At 35.3% G+C, this 15,999-nt stretch overlaps 1 long non-coding RNA gene across 1 annotated transcript; it reads left to right on the top strand.

The window, feature by feature from the left end:
• The first annotated feature begins 8,106 nt into the window (after positions 1-8,106).
• LOC126410340 (uncharacterized) lies at positions 8,107-15,223 on the top strand. Its single transcript, XR_007574158.1, has 3 exons — positions 8,107-8,233; positions 14,878-14,997; positions 15,109-15,223. It is a non-coding gene; the product is annotated as an uncharacterized LOC126410340 (long non-coding RNA).
• The last annotated feature ends 776 nt before the right edge of the window (positions 15,224-15,999 follow it).

The raw sequence follows: 15,999 nt of genomic DNA, 5'->3' as shown, positions 1-15,999 counted from the left end.
AATCCAGTCTATTTCTCTATCCCCTTTTTCTTTTGTGAGGGTTTCTTGTCGCAGAGATCGATTTTGTTAAGTTTGTACATTTAGTTGTTGACTGGTTTCTTTGCAAATGCATTAACTTCTTAACTCGTGCTTATCAATTAGCTCGACAATTGAATGTTCCTGTCTTTTTCTTTGAAAAAGCTTGGAGCTAGAACAGACTCATCAAGCTCGGCCCCTCTTCTGTCCTGTGGATGGAATTTTCATTTCTGAACAGAAAGCCATTCTTTTTTATATTGGTGTTGTTCCAAACAAAAGATTTTACTGTTTTCTTATTTACTGAATAGGAAAATGTTTAGATACATAGCAGACAGTGCATACAAAAGAAAACCACAAGTATACTTATGAACGCTTTCCAGTGTTTATAGGTAAACACTTACAGAGGATACAGCGATTGGATCTGAACATCTGCTGGAAACAGCTTGCACTCTTTAGAAAATATCTGTGTTTGTTTTTCAGCAATAGAATCTAAGAGCTGAATATCTTTGGCAACTTGTTCATCAAAACTGGAGAGAAAATGAAGCTTAGATAGGATAAAATGACTAAAACTATTTATAATTGAACTAAGAGCTTTTCATGAGAAGTGGCCATTGCTAAGCTAGTTAAATTTTCACTTTAAGGTTCAGAATCATGTTAACCTCCATTCAGGGTTGTCAGCATATCAGCTTGCCTCCACAAGGTCTACAATAAGACGGAGTATATCAGAACGATCTTCATAGCTACCTCTGCCCTATAAGATAAGACTCAATCGCTGAACAATCCCATAAGTGACATCTCTTTCATGGCATGCAACATAAAAGCTTCAATGCACTATCTTTTTAGAATATACTTCACATGCATATCAATGTATTGTATAATACATGCACATGCATACATCATAGGGTATTAATAACTTCCATCATTTTTGTCCAATGTCCATAAAATAAATTCTCAAGAAAATTAAATTTGACTTGATGACACACTTTAGAGAAAGAGTAGAAAAAACGTTGAGCAAATCCTCAGTAAAACTAATAAATTTTAGTTGTTCCCCAACTCAAATATCTAATGCTCGGATAAACCCAATCTTATTCACAATATTGACTAAAGCTTTCTATGTTCCTTTTTCCTTTTACCTAAACATCTGGAATGAGTGATACCTTGCAGAGATCAATAATCATTTCTTAGTAAAAACAGAAGGCCTCTCTCTCCCTCTCTCTCTCTCTATCTCACACACACACACACACACACATATTAGTAATGGGTGTCTTCGAGATTATTAGCATGAATTTGCTTTTCTGCTATGCTTATAATTCTTTTAAGTTGGCTGTTATTATAGACCATAAAGGGAAGGTGCATGTTTCCCAAGTACAGATCTCTCTCTCTTTCCACAAACATATTAGTAATGGGTAGTGCATGCTTCCCAAGTACAGATATCTCCCAATCTCGTTTGCTCTCCACGCACAGTTTAGTAATGGGTGTCTTCAAGATTACCAGCATGAAATTGATTTTCTTCTATGCTTCTAACTCTTTTAAGTTGGTTGCTGGTATGGGCCATAATAAAGGAAAGTGCACATTCACTTCATTTTGCATTTTCTTGTGTCTTTAACATTTGCATCAAATAGTTTAGATTTTTGAACTCAGTGATTTGATTCGACTCGATTGAATTCGGGCTAGATGAAATGTAACGGTCTTGGGAGGATTCTTAGTTAAGGCATGATCAGCAAGTTCCAATGAAAGGCATCTGCATGGGAGAACTGTCCTTAATTTATGGCAAACATGATCAACAAGTTGATTCCTACTTTTTTGTTTTATTGCAAGTTGATCAGCAAATCCCCTTCATAGAATGTTGCCACAGGGGAGTTCAGTTTGATTCAAGAAAGCTATAAGGCTTCATGAAACATCATGGAATGGGCTTATGCATGGTATCTTTATCTGCATAATGCAGTTTATGTTTTTGCTGTCTGAAAGGACTGCTAAAAGCCTAAAACACATACCTGGTATCTTCTAGAATAAAAAAGTTTCAAAGAGATGGTAGCCCATGGGCAAACACCATTGATTACTTTTAAAGGAAGACAACCCAAGGAAGATCTCAGACTGCATTTCTGCTTGCCATGCCAAACATTTGTGTATTTTGGAATTAGAATGCCTCAATTATGTATGTTTCTTTTTAACCAGATGGCTGAGATGGATCTCCTCTCTTTGACATCCTTCATTACTGTTGATGCATACTCAGAGTAGTTGTTAGTTTACATATTTTAATGATGTAGTGGACCTTTATTTCAAGTTGGAGACGAAACTGCATTACAATTTTTGGTGTAGACATTGAAAGCAGCAAGTCAATTGCTTTCTTCCATTATTTTGAATATTATTCATTTAGTAACTGCCTAATTTAACAACTAAATCTTATGTTTGTGATAATATTTTTGGAATTTTCTGTCGTCAATGTCATTAGTTACTGATTTCTAGTTCAGCACTTGCTATGCCCTTATGCTTGCCATTAGACATGTATGTATTTTCATTTTCAGTTCATCAGCTGTTATGACGTCTTGTTCAAAGATGAAGCCCTGACATAAGTATGACGTCTTGTTCGAAGGTGGTGCAAGGGGCAGATTTGATTTTGTTGAGCTTCTTTTTGTTATGGTGGATGCGTACATGAAGCTACATATGTACTTGCTTCTATGGATACTCTACACACGCACTTGGCTTTGTATTTAATGTTGAAGCTCTTCTGAACACTTATGTAAATGTTTTATCACTGATGGGAATATGTATGTGTTTTATCTACTGTTGTATACTTTATAGTGAAATTCTCATATATATCTAATGAGTATGGTTCGAACATTTATGAATTGTGCATAGATGTTGATTAAAACATTTAATACTGTTTATATTTACAGTATCCAATGGAGTAGAGTAGGTGCAGTGGAGTAGCTTTCATACAGGTATTGGCAATAATGATTCTGGTGGTTTTAGTTCTCATTCTGATTTCTTTGCAGAATGGATGAAAATACATCTAGACAGACTACAGGGGAGCATGGCACCACATTCTCATCAACGTCTTTGCAATCTCAATCGCAAAATCAAGCTGGTTTTGTTCAAGGGAGAACACAGCAAACTGATGCAATCAATGATGGCCTGCAGTCGTCTTCATCTTCTGTCTTTGATAGCTCTTTTGTTCTAGATCCCCAAGAGGAGGTCGTTGAGATGGACCTAAATGGTGAAACTGCTGATTTGTTGTGAAGTATAACAAGGCGAAGCGATGCACTAAGTTGGTGATGCAATGTGTTGCTAAGCGATGCATAGTGAAGCTTAAGTTTCATGGCAAAAATAATCTAACATATTATATCAACAAAAATCATGTCAGAAATTAAAAACAAGAGCAAAAAAACCATTTTTTTTCTGGTGCCAAAATCAGACATGAAGGATGGCACTGTTTTGCTATTTGCGAGAAAGTTTCATTAGTTGTTATCAACAATTATACATAAAAGTTTGTAAAATATTTAATTACTTATAAGTACTGCGGATGAAAAAAAACATTACTTTGGTTTATTTAAACAACATACCTATGAGAGCACCGGTTTGGTCAAATGGTTATACGTTCAATAAATTCACTAAACTCTATGATTTTTATCCAACATTTATTAACTTATACTATTTCATTCAACATACATGCCTCAATAAATTAACACTTATTGCTTTTATCTAATTCTACCATGTAGCTGAGAAAAAAATTAAACAAAAACAATGTGAAATAGAAAAATGAAAAAAAGTACAAGCATTAATTACAAAACAGAGGTAGAGGGAGAGATAGACATGAGCTATAGGTAGGCACTCGAGGTAGCACCAGTGGTGGTTATGTTATGGGTTCAGGTAATATAGCGGTGGCAAATCGCCGTTATAGGTTTATAGTGGTGAAATTTCTACTGGTGCTAGAGAACACCGGTATAAATACCTTAGTGGCGAGACATTTCACTGGTATAAGTATATATGGCTGCGAACTACCTCATCGTTAGAGATCTATACCAGTTCTAACCGTCGCCGGTATTGGACTGTCCCAGTTGCGTTCATCACCTGTATAGGTTATTATGATTAAAGAATAGCACAAACATAATTTGTACCCCAAAAGAATACATTTATAGGCTCTGGTAAATATTTCCATGCCTTTCAACCAAAAATATGTCTTAGGCAATGTGTTCCTTCTGCATCCACGTGCTAAGGGGGAACAGAACTCAGCCACGTGATGCAATGGTCAGCTGTTGACAGATTGTCGTACCATGCTAATTAGAGATGATGGTGGCGAGGGCTGTCTATTTTCTGTGGAAAGGTTGCAAGAGTTGAAGGTATGTAGAGAAGTTGCTCAAAAGAATCAGAGTCTGAAGTCAATTTGGTTCACTCGACAAGAGATTTTCTTGTATATATACAATGACGGGAGGAAGGTATTCATACTCCACCTTGTATACTGCATCATTTGTTATGCATAAAGAATCTCACCTTATAAAAGAACCTCTAGAGGACGATCTGAAAAGTTTTTGAATATCAATTTATTTTTAGTAATGTTTCTCGTAACGAAAGGCTTGGATGCCCAAGATTGTCTTGTACATAGTTCTAGTTATTGTACTGCAAACATGATCATGCCTTAGTGTACGGAATAACACTTGAGCATATTTAGGAAGAGGTTGGCAACAAACAAATGATTAGTGGTCCAACCTAGGAGTTGGGTTTTCTTTCTACTCTATGTTTTTTCTTTTGACATCCACGTCATTGAATACAACAATGTTATTTCAATTCAAAACCAAGCTGATACCATTAGTAGTATGATGATGTAATAAATGACAGTTTGTCATTGAGAAGAACCCCAGATGGTACATCAGCATAAGGTGAGATTCTTTTGCAATGAACAAATAATGCAGTATATGGGGCGGAGTATGAATACCTTCCTACCATCATTGAATCAAACTCATCAATTCATGCACCACTTTACACACACACACACATATATATGTTGCTAGACAATTTAGACCGGAAAAATAATTAATGAGACCGATTAGGTTTGATGCATTTTTCTTCTGAAAAGTTACAAGTAACCATTTATATTTATACAATTACCTAAAGGCACATGCCCCACTGTTTTTAAGTATGAAAAAGACAATTTTACCCTAATAAGAAGAAAATACCTAAATAGAAAGATTTTTATGGGCGACATCTTTTTGACAATTTCTTCGATATTTTCTTCTATTTTATAAGTATCAATATTAATAAAAAAAGGCCCAGGGAGAGTGTATGTACAAAGTGTGATTTTTTTCATTTTTTCATAGAAATTGATCAAGATTTTAACTTTTTTCTTCAATTAATGAAGCAGGTGTTTGTCAATAATTTTATTACGTCAAACAACTTTTCAATCTTTTTAAGACCCTTCGTCGTACAAAGAAATTCATCTATTTGAAAAACCCTGAAAATTCTTGTCAATCAATAATGTGAATGATGATTATATATGTGGTATATTCCAAATAAACTGAGATAGGAATTGGAGCCGTTTATTTTTCTTTGTTATCTCATTTGTCCATTCTTTTTGCACCAAAGATCTTACCTTTTCTGAAGGAACTGGAGCTACATCTCATGTGCTTCCATGCCTTTTTGGTTTTGAAACCTTGAAAAATTGACAGATTCCCTTTATTAGGGACATAAGATTTGTCACCAAAAAAAGGATAATGGTAACCTCACCCAACCTATAGTAATAAAAATACATGTCCTACTGAGACTTCTAACTTGCTATGCTCTTTAGTAGCAGGCCCTGACTCACCCTCCTCTAAAAGGCTGATTCATTCAGACCAACATGAGGGTCCAACCACATTGCATTGCCAGGATCCACCGAGAGTGAATTTTTTTAAGGTCATCAGTCTTGAAGTTCCTCAGTAGAGATAGGATAAAAAAAAATCAGTCTTCTATAACCTTTCATTACTCCTAGGTACTTCTGAAACTCAGTTCCTTAATTGTGGGACGGGCTCTTTAAAAGGATGTAATATTTTCTATAACAAGTCAATATTTCCCTATAAACAAGACTTATTTCATTGAAAAATTGTAATTTGTAAAGGAACAGTTTCATAGTTGATTATTTTTATATTAACTTGGAGAAGTAGGCTTAAATGACATTATATTTAACAGTCTACATTAAAATTGTGAAACAAACAGTTCTAAAGAAACTTCTTCAGTATTTCCTATGGACTTCTTGCTTCCATTTGCATGTGCACTGCACCTTATGTTTGCCTGTGTGACTGGTTGAGTTTCAGTTTGGGACTGCATTCTAGGATCAAGAGGTTGGAAAGGCTGAGCCGGTGGAAACATTCAGTTTTTACCTGCTAGTTAGCAGCTTTTCATTTCACATCCATTATTTTTTATATTTTCTTTCACAAGATCTGTCCTTTCAGATCTTTCGGCTGATAATAGTGTAGGGCCAAGGGTAGGATGGGCCTTCCGGTCACTTGCTCAAATTGAGTCGTTAGAAAACAAGTCCTGAAAATTTTTGGGTTATTCAATTGCTTTGAATTTCTCGAGAACAGTACTTGCCATGAATTTAAAAAAGAAACACTCTCAAATAATGTTGTCTTCCAACAAATTGTTTTTTGAACTGGATTTTTGGCCATCTCAATTAATGTCCAAAACATGTACATTTATATGTGATTAAGGTACATTGTTTGTTAGATGTAACATTAGACTGTTTGTGCGGCTGCAGATGTCCTGATGAGTATCAGAAACATGGTAAATTTGACATGGTTTAATTCGACATACAACCTTGGTTAAATCTTAAATGTTGTTGAGAAAAAAGTAAATTAAAACAAAAACATAGCTAACATGAAATATGAAAATAGAAAAAATGCAAGTGTCAATCACAAAACGGAGAGGGGGGGGGGCACTTTTGTGATAAGAGGCAGCTAGCTGAAGCGGGCGGTTGCATGCTTGCTTAAAATAATAGTGGTAATATGTGCTTCTTTCTTTGGTACTGGTTACGACACGATTTACCAGTGGAAAAAACAACCGTTGAAGTTTTAAAGCGGTGAAGACATATATGGGTGTTAACATTTAACAATGACCAGTATACATACGATTTAACGGCGACAAAAATCCCCCATAGGGCATATATACCAGCCACAAAAATCACCGGTATGGATAAATATCCACAACTTTCTCCTAGCAAGTTCTAGTTCCAGTCAATCAAAGATATGTCTTGCGGGATCTATTCCTTACAAGTCAATGCACTAAGGGGAAAGAAAAAACAGCCACATGTTGAAAGACATCGTTGGAAAGATGAAATCAGCCCTGAAAAATAAAGTATTATGTTGCTTTCACTGTTACAATTTCCCTCCATCAAAAGGTGTATCTATACATAAAAAAATCATGGCGATTGCCAACCAAAAAAAAGAAGCCAATTTCACCTTTCATGATGTTCCCAGCTTTCATACAATGAAGAACAAAATGATATTCTTCCTTTGGTGCTTTTAATATCCGCCTTCGGATTAGTTTCACTTGTTGGCTAATTCTTTGGCTTATTTTTACAGGTTGAGTAATTATTTTGTTTTATTTCTATCCAAGTATCAGACTTAAAATTAATTTTAGTTAACCAAGGAAAAACATACTCAGTTTTTGTGTTTGCAGTTTTCAATGAACACGGAATGATCCTTTTGGTTCTATGTTCTAGTTCCTTAATTTTTATGTGCGAGATTTTTCCACAAAAATCTTCCCCTTAGAGGCAAAATTCCATAATCAATCCTGCATGTTGCCATATCAAGAACCCGGAGATACTTTTTTACATATATATCTCACTTTCAGTCATTGACATTTTTGAAACTGTACTCTTCAACTTGGTTCACTTAATAGCTCATGTTGGTTGTAAGATCCAGAATACCTGTTACATATATATAGCTGTTAGTGAGTTACATCTTTCTACTTAAACTCATCCCCACAATCTTGATCTATATAATTTGGAGTTTGTACGGAAGCCATTAATTAGCAATTTTTCCTTTTTAGTTTTATTTTCTTGATTATATTTTCAATTTGAAGGGATAATTTCATCATTTGGGTGACTAATATTTTTTAGTGCTTTGGCCTTCTTTCAGGCGGTGGGTAAGATCCTACTCACCTGAAGGGATAATTTTGTCATTTGGGTGATTACTTCAATACTTTTGACGAGATCAAGCATCTATTTGAAAAACAGAAGGAAAAGGTGGGTGGACATTTGGTGTTTCTCAAAAGGAGTTATCTCTTATTTTTCTCATTTAATTTGTGGAGCAGTGTCTCTTAACATTGAAAACATTGTTGGTTTGGATTTTTAGATTTAAATACATTGATGCCACTCGTAGTGATTGGGAAAACATATATATGTTACTTTTTTACAGTTCAATTAAAAAAAAATATGTGTTAAACGGTTTTTAAATCCAATGTACGGGGACTTTGTGTAGTGAGATAGATCATCAATATTGATGTATACACATGCAACTACAATCTATAATGCAATTGTTACGTTACAAAGAATTTTATCATGAAGGAGCACGATTTGTAATGCAGCGACAGCTGCATGTATAAGAGATTCTGAACATCATCTTTACCTTACTCTGCACAACTAAAATCTTTCTTGGTTGGGTCGTGAAATTATTTTTTTACAAAGTGTGAGTCAACCAGACCCCTACTGAAACCCAAAAGGTTCTAGGATAATAATTGAAAAAATAAAAGGGTCTTCACTAGAATTGTGTACAAAACAATGGGTCAACATCAAATTTCCCAGGACAAGTATAAGTGGCTTTTTGTCGACTTCTTTTCTGTTTCCTTCTCCCATTTTATCTCTCCTCACTCTCTTGAATCTTGTTCGTCACCTTCTATTTGTAAGGGCTTTATGTTGAGCAACAAAAAGTCCCCAGCCATCTATGGCGATCGGTGAGCACACCGGAGCTTGAGCAGCGGCAGTAAAACCCAACAACAACAAGTATTAATTTTTCTTTCTCTCACCCCCTCAAGTTTCTTCTACATTTCTTTCCTTGAGGGTGTTCTGCTATGTCACTGGTGCGTGGGGTACGGGTGCGGCTGCTGGTGCCGGTGCGATACATCTCAAAAAATTGCGGTGCGGCTGTGCAGCGAGGGTATTTATTATTATTATTAATATATTAATAAATCATGGTTGCCGCACCCAGGTGACGTAGGTGTTCTATGGCGAAATCAGGCCCCTCATTTTTTGTTCTTTTTTTTAAACTGTTTTCTCCTTTCTCGTTTTTTTACTGATGTAGAATATGCCCAATTTTTTTTTTCTTTGGTTGCTCATGCTGCACACTGCAGGGGCTGGGGCTCATTATCAACTGACCCCACCTGATGACAAAGAATAGCAGATTTGGCCGAAGAAGAGATTCGGTGCTATGGGGTTCCTTGGTGAAATAGAGTTTAGCAGAGGGTAGTAACAGTGAATCTTTTCTGTTGTTCAGGAGCGAGCAAGTAGGTCTCTGTAGTCGGTGAGCATGCAGTATTACAAGGCACTCTGAGCTCTCTAATTGAGTCCTATTATATTTGCTTACACAATTGAAGGATTTGTTTTAAGACATAGGTCAAATAAAATAGTGTTTACAACTATGTGATAAACTCTTAGAAAAATTAAAAGCAATAATATCATTTTATGGATTGGTTTTACGATAACATGTGCTTAATAAAAGGCAATAAGCAGTCAGACAAAATAGATTCTAATAATGCAAATGCAATATGCATTTTATGATATCCTAAAATAAATTTGGGTTTACAAGAATGCGATAAGAACAAAAAATCTTGCGATAACACAAACACATGATTTATTTTATGATAGACACAAGTAATATCATGCTTATAAGTAGGAAATAAGCACTCAGAAAAATTAAATGCAACAATGATACTATATGAACTGGTTTTACGATCAAAAGACATTTACAAAGAGGTCATAAATAGTAAAACAAACCACATCGCAATAAAGAAACTATAGGATTCATTTTATTATTCATTCAAATAAAATCTTGTCTACAAAAAGAGTTTCTATCGTCAAATTTACGTGTTAAACGGAGAGGTGGGCCTGAGTATGTTAACCATCATCCATATTAAGATACTATGCATAACGTCACATATGTATATTTCATGATGGTCACAACAGAATATCTTATTGCATTTCAGAACCCAGTTTTGATATACTATCTAAACAAGACATAGTGTCTCAACTGCAGGCATGTACAAATACAATTCATGCTGGCACACTGTCACTACAATATTTTTGTTTATGCCCTACGACCAATACTTTAGGATGAGAATCGTAGCGAATAACCTCTACATTTGGTCAGGACAATGAATGAGTTTTCCCACCCAAGCCATTTGCATATTTTGTGTGAACCACAGTTGTGTGATTACCTTTTCCACCTTTTATCTCTCTCTTTCTCCCTTCAAACCCACCCGTTAAGTTGCAGAAGCCTAATGTAAATCTAGGATTTCCCCATTCTTTTAACCAACAAAAGATTGAATGCATGACAAAACAGAGAGGGTTGGAATGATTGTGCTTTGCTCCTCTTCGTCTCGCTGTGGCGTCTTTCTTTTTACTAGCGCCTTCTAGTACTCCAGAAAGGTTAGTTGGATATGCAGTTGGAAAGTTCTTGTTTTCTATAACAACATCAATTGGAGGCTTCAGATTCTTGTTTGGACATAATGTCTTAAAAAGGCAGATTATGTCGGTTGGATTTCTCTCATGCTACCCACGTATGTGTTGATTGCTCTTCCATATCAACTTCCTTCTTGCCTTTTAGGGTCTTAGAAAAAATCGCCTCTCTCTCTGCCTCTACATTATCTCTCTCTTTCTCTCACTCCCGATCCATCATGGCTTCCACCGGTGAGTACTCACTACAACAAATGTTGGAAACTGGAATTAGGATCGAGCCATTAGGATCTGTTTGTAGATCCTTTCCTAAATCTCAACGTAAAAAAGATGTGTTACTTGTGACAATAAAGCCCATCCCTCGCCCTTTCTGGTGAAAATCCACCTTCCGCTCATCCCTGTGGCCTTTGCCATTACAGCATGCACTGATGTCAAGCATCCATCACAATCGACCGATTGTCACTGACAGAAGAAATGAAGAAGAAGAAAAGTTCCTCAACTCTGTCATTGCTTCCCAAATTTTTCTGCTTCAACAAAAAATCCATGATTCACCTGCTTTGTTGCCCGTTTTCTGGCATTTCTCCTTGCTCAGTTTGCTGGTTGCTCACCTCGCCATTGTCATGTTGTTGTTCATCTCCTCTGCTTGCAGCAATCACCGAATTTCTGGTTCGCTCGGATAGAATAGGAGTTTGGTTTTCAAATATTTGTCAAAAATTAGAGAAAATATATGGTTAATAAAAATTTCAAGAAATATTAAAAACTAATTAGAATCTGTCCAGTCTCACTCTTAAATTGGCTATGAAATGTAATCTGCTTGCAGTCGGCTCAATTGGATGAGCATGAGAATTAGGGGATGCACAGGTGACCAACTCTTGGTAGAAGACAAAGGAAGAGCTTGAGAAATCTGGCCGCATATTAACGGGGATATGGGCTTTTTCTTTGAAATTTTTGTTTAAGGTGGCCGCATGTTAGTTGTTTTCTTTTGTGGATTAATGTCTTTGTTTCACTTTGACCCTCACATTTTGCCAACATATTCATTAGCTCCAGCATTAATTCTGTGGATTAATGTCTGGATTTCTGATGTTTTGTTGACTTGCTTGATTGTCACATGTGACAGAAGGAACGTAGGGTTTCCTTCATCTTTTCAGTTGTTCCAATTGTGGTTTTTTTTTGTGTGTTTTTTGTTCAAATGTGAAGCTTCCGCCCCCTCCCTCCTTCCTCTCTCTCCTTTCATTTGATCTTTTTCTACCAAACAATGCCAACCAGAATTACCCAATGCCTTTTTATCATAAAATTAAACTCAGCTCTGTGCTCTCATTCAAATGCAGAACACTATACTTGCACTTTCAGTGGGACCTGAGTTATGCCAAACTGAAAATCTTGAATTTCTTTTTAAGGATTAATGCACTTGAAGAGAAATACATCAGTCTTTATTGAATATAATTTTTTTATTATATTTTTTGCACATAGGCTCTCATTTGATTAAGGTTACTGCAATCTTTAGGTGTGATTGAGATAGTACACATGCATGTTTGCTCCAGTCATTACCACCGAACCTGTCCACAGCCACAGGTGCTGAATGGTTACACTCAATTCGGGTATTGACCAAGGCTTAACCGTTCCATACAATTCACTTAGGCTACAGTGATTGGTTATCCAACACCCCATCCTCTTTTTTTTCTTGCTCTTTCCCCACCAATAGAAAGGAATCTGAGGAGACAATAGACTGATTATCAAGCTTTTACTCTTTTTAGTTATTATGTAGCTTCTATATCCCCACTTCTATTAATGAGAATATTCTTTGCTGTGCATGTATCTGTTCTACATTTCTATTTTCAAATTTTCCCTTCCCTGAAGACCAAGATCAATTTAGGCTGTGCCCAGAATTTGGCCACAGCCTTTCATATTTATATTTTCATTTTAACGAGTTCAGAAGAATTCTAATCTAAGTTAAAGATTAAACTTGAATCCTTAATTTATGGTAAAAATTAAACTTCGTTTGGCGCTCTCATTCAAACACAGAACACTATATTTTGCACTTTCAGTGGGACCTGAGTCACGTCAAACTGAAAATCTTAAATTTCTTTTTAAGGATTAATGCACTAGAAGAGAAGTACGTTAGTCTTTATTGGAATATAATTTTCTACGATTATTTTTAGCACCTAGGCCCTGTTTTGATTAAGGTTACTACAATCTTCAGGTGTGATTGAGATACTACACACACGTGTTTGATCCTGCATGATACAGATTGACTTGCCAAAATCTCTTCGAAGCTACATAGAGTCAAGTGGTCATGCATGATATGTTGATTCTCTGTATGTCCTCATGCTTGAAAGGTTTCAATCATTTTCTTTCTATGTTTCCTGTTATTTTAGTAAATAGGGATGGGTAAAGTAGCCAACTCTTTGGCTTATGCTGCTTGCTAAAGCATAAGCCTTCTGCTTGTTCCCTGTAGCGTGAGAGAAGGTTTTGGACCTAAAGAAATCTGACTTTTGTGTTCTGGGATGTAATATAGGGTATGCATATAATTTTATTAAGACTTTAGTTCTAAGTCTTCTGACTATCTTGCTCAAAGTGACCATGAGGGTATTTATTTTGGTGTTACCCTTGGCATAATTGTTCTAGAATAAGAACTGTTGTCATAATTGCGTCTGGTTCCTATTCCATGTGCAGCATGAACAGAAACATCTTGTTCGAATGTTCTTGCAACCAGGTGCATTTGTTCCTCTTGGAACAGATGCTTGGTTGTCAATAATCAACATTTATATATATATATATATATATATATATATATATATAGAGAGAGAGAGAGAGAGAGAGATATGCATGGGAATGTGTGTATATAACTTTTTTATGTCGATATTCAATTAGCAAAATTGAACATATGGCAATTAATGAAAATAAAAAGCACATTTCCAGTTAATAATTTTTTGTTAATATTACTCATCTTTTAGTAAAATTTGTGTATGTTTTCTTCCATAAAGTACTAGCAGATCAACAGCAATCTTTATGTTGATGAATCTAAGGGAATAAAATTATAAAATATATACAGATATAAGTATGTATCTATGTATACACACACAGAGAGAGACACACACAAATATGCTTATGTAGCACCCATCTCTTATTGAGTGTCTATTTGCTAGGTTGACGAGCAACAAGGGATTTTCCAACTTCATCTATATTTTGCATTCTATCTATTTCTCAATGTTGTCTGGAGTATCTATTTTTGCGGACTTGAATGTGAGCTTATGAATCTCTAACAATATGAAGTAATAGCATTCATGGTCACTGTAATGACCAGCTTTTTGTTATGAAGCTCATGGTTTGGAACTTTTGACATTAAATGATGACAAACTGCTAATTGATCTAACAACATCAGAACCATGGCTTCAATGTGTAATTTCTGATGAGGTTCATTTCTCTTTTCAGTTTCATTGTAGTGCTCATGAGTAGTTTTATTGCTTTTCAATACTATTCTTGGATTTACACTTCATGTTTCTAGTATACTCAAAAAGTATATCACATGAGAGCATGGACACTATGTTCATACATTAAGCTTATTATCTCTTATTTTGGAGAAAAAATGTTATTTTCGTTTAGACAACCTCTGTCTTCACTTCTTACATTAGTTGCTTGACTAGATTGGAATTGTTATACTCATTTAGCTCAGTATCAATCCCTAAAACCGATGCATGGCCAAGCTCAGCCAAACGATCACGGACACATAGAAACACATGTATAGAACGTTAACTCAATATTGTAAAGTTGGTATGTTACTTCAACGTGGATTCTTAGGATAGGATAAATCTTAAACTTACTATTGCTATAATTCAGTGTTTTGGGTTGATCAAAGACCATTGGTTGTTCGTTTTGGCAAGGTATTTTCTGTTTCAACCTTCCTTGATAATATGCCATAAAGCATGGAAATTGTATATGAACTTAAAGGAAAGGAAGTCCCTCCTTGACTATGCTTTTTATTCTCATTGCTAATCTATTTCAAAAACAAGGACTGGTAGAATCTACTTTAACAGCAGTGTGACTTTAACTTGTATATGAACATAATGTTGGTAGATACATGTTCCTTTTTTTTTTTTGTTCTTTCAGTAGCCTCTTAATATATTCAAACAATTTATAATAGTTAAGATACTGTCAAACATGTTGTAGTTGTGGTAAGTCTTTAAAATACCTTTTTTTTGTCTTCATGTGACTGTTGGCAGTTTTATTGATGTCCATGGAGGGAATCTAAAATACATGAAGGGAGCCTATGTCTACAACAAAATCAGCATTTATTGATATTGATGATTTTGACAAACTACTGAACCAGTTACAACTTGAAGGTATTTGTATCAGTTTTTAAAATTTCTAATTGTCGATTGTTGTTTCATGTTCTCTATGAGCAAGGTGTTCTTTGTCACAGTCATAAATTAGTTGCTATCTTTTTGTTGCAGCTCTAGTTAGATATGTTGCTTTTTAAGATGTAGGAGGCAATGGGGCTTGTTAGAGTGTATTTGAAGCCCCATGGCAAAGGCCTAATTACTTCAAGTCTTTTATTCTCTACTCGAGGTAAATGTCTTATGTTATTTTAGCATTGATTGGTTGCTTGCATTTGAGTTATCGTCATAGACAGTATTATTACCGTGCACTTTTTGTGCATGTCAAATGTTAAAGGTTGCCCAATTTCATTTATGTGAAGCGACAACTAGCAAAGCAACAAGTTGTGACACATATTTTTTAGCATATAATGCCCACAAAGATTATGTCAAAAATTTAAAGAAAAGAAAAGGAAGAAAAAAGCATTATTATCTCATGTCAAAATCAGAAATGAAGGATAAAACTGTCTAAATAAATTTAGTTGTTACCAACTATTTTCCTTCAAAGCTTGTGAAATATTTAATAACTTGTAAGTATGGCAGATGAAAAAAAAGCAATACTTTCATTTATTTAGGCAACACACTTGCGAGAACTTTTTCATCAAACCGTTAGAAGTAAAATAAATCATTAAACTTGACATGGTTTAATTTGACATACAACCTTTGTTAAATCCAACATTAGTCAAATTCTACCATATTGTTGACAGCAAACTAAATTAAAACAAAAACATAGCTAACTTGTAGAAAAGATACAAGTGTTAATCATAAAACAGAGAGGGAGGGACACTTGAGCGATAAGATAAGCATGCAGCTGAAGCGGGCTCTCAGTGTCTCCGATACTGGTTAGAGAAAGACATACGGTGGCAAAAACTACCGTTGTAGTTCTATAGCGGTGAAGACTTGAAGCAATGTTAAACATCACTGGTGTACATGGATTTAGCGGCGACGAAATCACCACTGTAGGACACA

This window comes from Nymphaea colorata, chromosome 8, assembly GCF_008831285.2.
Source record: "Nymphaea colorata isolate Beijing-Zhang1983 chromosome 8, ASM883128v2, whole genome shotgun sequence".
Classification (NCBI taxonomy): domain Eukaryota; kingdom Viridiplantae; phylum Streptophyta; class Magnoliopsida; order Nymphaeales; family Nymphaeaceae; genus Nymphaea; species Nymphaea colorata.
The sequence above is the reverse complement of the archived record's forward strand: the minus strand, read 5'-3'. Positions and strand labels throughout refer to the sequence as shown.